General features: G+C 45.3%; 1 long non-coding RNA gene across 1 annotated transcript; it reads left to right on the forward strand.

Annotated features, from left to right (window-relative positions):
- Positions 1-1946: 1946 nt before the first annotated feature.
- LOC310668897 lies at positions 1947-3401 on the forward strand. The gene is made up of 3 exons (XR_014506881.1): positions 1947-1963; positions 2487-2571; positions 3262-3401. It is a non-coding gene; the product is annotated as an uncharacterized lncRNA (long non-coding RNA).
- The last annotated feature ends 2938 nt before the right edge of the window (positions 3402-6339 follow it).

The following is a 6339-nucleotide window of genomic DNA, read 5'->3' on the forward strand; positions in this document are numbered from 1 at the left end:
CCCGCGGCGGCACCCCTAAAGTGCAAGTAGATAAATAGGTACCGCTTTATAGCGGGAAGGTAAACTGCGTTTCCGTGTGCTGCGCTGGTGCTGGCTCGCCAGAGCAGCTTCGTCACGTTGGCCATGTGACCCGGAAGTGTCTTCGGACAGCGCTCGCACCCGGCCTCTTAAGTGAGATGAGCGCACAACCCTAGAGTCGGACACAACTGGCCCGTACGGGCAGGGGTACCTTTACCTTTTAGTGGCTGCTTTGGGGTGGCTCAGGGAAATGTCACTCCTCTCGAAATCAGATATACTTGGGTGTATTATCATAGCCACAAGGAGACAGTGGTGACTGTCAATTTGGACAGCTGAAGACATTTAGAATCATAGAGGATATGTTTATCAGTGGCTACCAGTCAGGGCTATTTCTTGCCACTATTATCATAAACCACATGCTTTTGATTACCAGTTTCTGGGGAACATGATGGACAGAGTGCTATTGTCCCCGTGTCCCTATGGACTCCCAAGGGCATGTGGTTGGCCATTGTGGGAACAAAATGCTGATCTAACCCAGCAAGGCTCCTGTGTTCTTTAGCATGCACCAGCTACTCTTGCACTAAGACTCTGATACAGTATGTGTCATTCCCCACACCAATACACACACACACTCTCTCTCTCAAGACAGGGGTGGGGAGTATTGGCGGGGGGGGGAGGGAGGGGGGATGAACTGGGTCCTAATCAACAGCTGCCCTGGGGATGAGGGGATCAAATTCTCCATCCTTTCCAACTCCTTTTAGTGATGGGCTGCTTGCCACTGCTGTGCTCCTAAAGCTCTCTTGCTCCCCCCTCCTCTCTTTCTCTTTCCCTTGAATGTGGGAGCTGGAGATAGAACTAACCACCCTGAACATTTCTGGAGAGGAAGATGGGAAGGAGGCCGGAGGCATGGTTCACCAGCTGCTGTGTGCTGCATTGGCCAGACAAAGTCGTGGGCTGGGGCTCCAGCTGTTGCTGTTTCTACCACTGCCTCTGCAACGTGCTCTAGACAAGGGGTGGTGAACATGTGACCCCATCATCTCATCATGCTGGCTGGGGCTGCAGCCCATCAACCTATGAAGGCCCATCCATGTTCTGTTGCTGTTTTTCTTGCTTATTTCCTGCCCTTCACCCTAAGGTCCCAGGGCAGGTTCCAACAATTTAAATAAAATGTTAGCCAAACCTCATGTCCACAGCTGCATATTCAGTAAGCTTTGGGGTGAACTGCACATCCGGAGTGGGAGGATTACGAGCTGCATATTAATAGGGGGAGGGGGAGCTTGGATTTGGGGTGCGAGCAATTTGTTTTTTGTTTTCCCACTTGAGATGCTTGTTGTGGCTAGGGCCAGGCGATATGTCAATAAAGATATATTTTCAAGTCATCTTGAAGTCTAGATAGTGAGGCTGGTTTCATAATTTCTGACCTGGCAATATATTGCGAATCATGATGTGTGTGTGTACTATGCAAAAAACACCATGTGGGGGGGAACTGTGAAGCCAGACAATGCTTCTCTAGATTCCTGCAGCCCCTGTGGACTCTGCCGGTTCAGCTTTCCCCTGCCCTCCTGCAGGGGGCAGCAAAAATCACAATGCGGGGAAAACTGTGAAGCCAGCCAATGCCTCTACATAGCTCCATCTTATTTCAGACATCGTGATATATTGGTGTATTGCAATGTTTAGCTAGTGATATATCACAGTGTTGAAAGCCAGCTATCGCCCAGCCCTAGTTGTGGCCTCAGAGGGCAAGACTTGTCCCCCCAGCTGGAGCAAGGAAAGAATGCATACAGGCACACATTCTGTCAGGCTCTCATGCCAGTCCCGCTTGTCATTGGACCTCCAGGAGAAGCAGTTTCTGGATATCGTACCCCAGGATGGTGATGACTCCACTGAGCAGCCAAGGAGATCTGGCTTTTGGTGGACCACCTCTTCAAAGAATGCCTGCCACCAGGTGAGCTGAGGGGGACTGTACCATTTAAAGGATGGGTGTTGGCTGGAATCCAGTACCAGTTTTGGGGTGTGCAGGTTCCAAACGTCACAATTGATTTATATCTTAGCTACCGACTCGCTCTTACAAACTCCTGCTGTGAGTATAGTGGCACCTTGGTGGAGCGGCAGCGGGTGGGACATCCAGCATACGGTATTCCTTAGAGCGGCTCAGAAAAACCCAAGTGTTCACAACCATTGTCTGTCTATCCCTTGCAAAGCGGCTCTCTGAGACTTGCCACTAGAAGAAGCGGGGAATGATTTCACTCTTCCATTGCCCCAAATCATCAGAAGGGTAGTAGGAATGCTACTGTGGAAAGCAGGCGGGATACAATTCTCAGCCCTTGTGCCAGCTCTCTTGGTGATGGGCTTCTCTCCATTGTGGCATTCCTCGACCTCACATTATGCACCCCAGGGCTGGATTGTTCTTCATGCTATCCAGGATGTACCTCATCCCTTCCTAACGCATGGGTGATACTCTGCTTCAGGAGGACCTCTTCCAGACCCCGGGCACGCAGGACGAGGTGCAGGAGAGAACTGAGTGCCTGGACACCAGCCTTCCCGAGACGATCCGTATCCTCTTTGGGGGACATTGTTGGGGAGCAGGGCTGCTTGGTGGTTTCCTTTCGCTCTTGGCTGGAGTGGACCTCACTTTTATATACCTGGTGGCTTAGGTTCCTAGGCCACCCCATCCTTAAGGCTCTGGGACACAGCAAAATGAAATGCCCACAGTAAAGTCCAGTCATGCATCCAAACAGCTTCACAGCTTTAACCCCCATTTGAAATCATCAGCCTGGCTAGATAGAGCAGAGGTGGGGAATCTTGACAGGCCCGCAGGCCCCACATCTAGCATCATGCGTGGTGTCAAGGTAAAGACATGGCTGCAAAGGAGCTTCAAGGGTGCGTTCAATTGTTCTTTGGCAAGCAGGGTTTGTTGACCGCACTTTTGGAGTTGACCACCAGTATTTGTTGTTTGGATTGAAACCATGCCTGCAGAAGGACATTTCCTCGGCAGATCAGCTTTGCAGGCAGCTTCATCAAGAGGGGAGGTGTGGGATAATTACAGTGGGGTGGCTCAGTTGGTAGAGCGTGACACTCTTAATCTCAGGGCTGTGGGTTCAAGGTCCACCTTACACAAAAAGGGGAAACTTGCAAGGTGGGCCCAGATGTATAAGAACCAAGCTTCTTGCTTTGGACCAGCCTGGGAAGGAGGCAGGGTGCAGGTAACAGGACAGAACACTTTCCTTGCCAGGCTGTCAATAGCTGGCAGTAACCACTCGGTGGCCGAAGCTCTGTTCATCTTCCTGGAGGCAGTGCCAGAACCAGTCATTTTCTATGAACTGTATCAACGCTGCCTTGAGTGCTCACATGACAGCCACCTCTGTCACCAGGTCGGCCCCAGAGCCCCATCTCTTCCTGGCTGGTCTGTGGTGTGTACAGAAGCATAGAATCAGAAGGGATTTCCAAAGTCATCTAGTCCAAATGTTTCCGCGAGTAACAGGAAATCCACTAAAACATCCCTGAAAGCCAGTAAACCGGCACACTGGCAGGAGGGTTAGTCTGGTCTGGGAAGCCTTGTTAACTGCAGAGGTTGCTGATGTCTCCTTTGATAACCATCCCTCTCGGTTGTGGAGGGGGGTGGGGTGCGCACATGTTGCCTTTTTGCTTTCTGACAAGGAGTTGTAACAATAGCTCACCTGTTTCAGTGAACCTCGCTTCAATTTCCAACACAGGAAGCGGCCATATACTGAATCAGACCCCTGGGCCATCTAGCTCATTATTGTCAAAATTGACAAGCAGTGGCTCTCAAGGATTTCAGACAAGGGATGTTCCCTACCCTACTTGGAGATGCTGGGGGTGGAACCTGAGACTTTCTGCATGAAAACACTTCCGGTGGAGCGCGATCCCGTCGCAAGCGAGGGATTTTTCGGAGAGAGGAATTCCGGCTATTTCGGAAGAAAAGGGGGTGCTACAGGGCGCAGTAGCCCCCTATGAAGCCTCTGGAGGGAGTCCAGGGTCTCAGGTTCCCGGCAGTGCCCCAAAAGCTGCCCGTCCAGCTGTCAGGTAGCCCCCGAAAGGAGGTGAAGAGCACGGCGGAACGGGATAGCGGGCTATCGGGAAGCCATTGCTGCATCCGAATAGCGAAGCCCCGAGCTTGCAAGGAACAGCGCTCCGCTCTCAAAACTAAGAAATTTGGACCTAATTAAACTACAAATTAGAAGATTTGGATTTAAGGAAGGCTCCAAAATAATAAAGATTTATTTGAGTTCAGCTGCCATCTGGAATCAGTTTTGACGCAGCAATACAAGCAGAGCTGGAAAATGAAAGTAAGTTGCCCCTAGCGGCTATTGTTTCCGTTTCCCTCGTAACTTTTAAGAACTTTTAAGAACAAAGTAAAGAAGTTAAAAGCAATTCCTGCAGAAGATTTAAAAAGTACAAGGCTACTATAAAAAAAAGGGTAACAGAAAGTTATTAATGTGGTGTATAAAGGTCTTGGATGTAAAGGAGGATATATAAAGAACAGATTCTTTGTCTCTCCACTTTCGCTTTTAAAGACAAAGAATAGAGAAACGGAAGGACAGTTTCCGACTCCATTGTTAACAATAAAGTTTTGGAAAGGCTGCAGTTGCAGTGAAGAGGACTTAATATATTTTTCTTTCATTCTCCCTATTAATTAAACTTTAAATTTGGCATATTAAAATTGAAAGTTTGAAATGGTTGGAGTTTACATATTTTGATCTATTGATTTATGTCTTTTAAATTCAGACTTTGATCTCCTAGTGGATGGAATTGGTCAGTACAACTTGTTTTTCATGGCGCACTTGTTTTTTATGGTTCATCTTAATGTCAGTGGAATACTTTTGAAGTGATTTTGGCTCTTCTCCCCTTCTGTACTGTAGTTTTTTTCTCTTCGGAACAATATTGGTTAATTTCTGCAGATACTTCACTTCTCTCTACCAATACTACTCTGGAGGTATCATCTCATTCCATTTGGATTACAACATAATCTGAAACTGGGTTTTTAAATGTTTTTATTTTATTAAGTACACCCCTAAAAACATTTTTTTGTTTTTTTTCTTTCTTTTAATTATAAATTGGACTTGTTCTGGATTACAATATAAATCCTTCAGGATTACAATTTGACTTATTTGGATTACAATTATTACAATTACAATTCTGTTTGGATTACAACCCAATTTGGATTACAATTGATTCAAGCATAAACTTAGAAGAATAACCTAATTAAGGATTAGCCCAACTGGGGGCAAGAAGATTGGCACTTTGGTTTTGATCCCGACTTACCCTTTATTCCTTTCAAATTACTAAGGGAGATTAACTAAATTCTACTCTGGGGTTGGAGTCGTGAGACATTTCTATTTGAAAAAAGATTCTGTTTTTGCTATCTTTGACATTCTTCCTCCCCCCCTCCCTTCTATTATTTTATTATTTTTGTTTTTTCCAAAAGTGATACATTACAATGTAAAGTGATATATTACAATGTAAAGTGATATATTACAATGTAAAATTGGAAAATTGGTTAAATTTTATATTTATATGCGCTGTGATTTGATTAAGTGGGGAACGTGTTACGAGATTAGTGTTAAGTGTTATTTTGTTGAAAATGACGCACCAACAGAAGAAAGGGATGGAGGGGGGGACGCTAACAGACAGGAGAGCATCTAAACAAGAAACAGACTTTAAAGCAGAAATATTGAAAATGTTTGCAGAAATTAGACAAAGTGAAAATAATTTGGAAACAAAATTAGAACAAGTGGATAGTAAAATTGGGAAAATGGATAAAAAAAATGATGAGACAGTTAACGAACTGAAAGGACAAATTAAAGATGTAGCTAAGAGAACACAATCACTAGAAGAGGGGTGGAAAAAGACAAAATTGGAGATGAGGGAAATGAAATGAGAGGAAGAAAGGATGAAGGTGGAAATGATAGAAATAAACAAATCTCAAGAGGAAATCAAAGATGCAATTGTAATGAATGAACTGAGACAGAGGGAAGTGAACCTGAGGCTGAGATCTGTACCGGAAATACAGAATGAAAATATTAAAGAGAGATTGACAATGGAAATTGCGCAGTGGTTGGAGCTACCAGTAGAAGAAGTTGCAAAAACAGTACAAAACGCATTTAGAATGAGAGTAAGAGCAACCAAGGCAAGAAAATTTCCAGGAGATTGCTTAATTACGTTCCAAGGACAGAGAGATGAGAAATTTGATACTACAGAAGAATAGAGAGAAAAGATTATATATAGACGGAAATTACATAATCATTTTTAAAGATATTCCAATAAGGCTGTTGAAACGAAGAGATCCATATAAGCCACTGG

The sequence above is a fragment of the Podarcis tiliguerta genome, assembly GCF_965153285.1.
Source record: "Podarcis tiliguerta genome assembly, chromosome: W".
Taxonomy (NCBI): domain Eukaryota; kingdom Metazoa; phylum Chordata; class Lepidosauria; order Squamata; family Lacertidae; genus Podarcis; species Podarcis tiliguerta.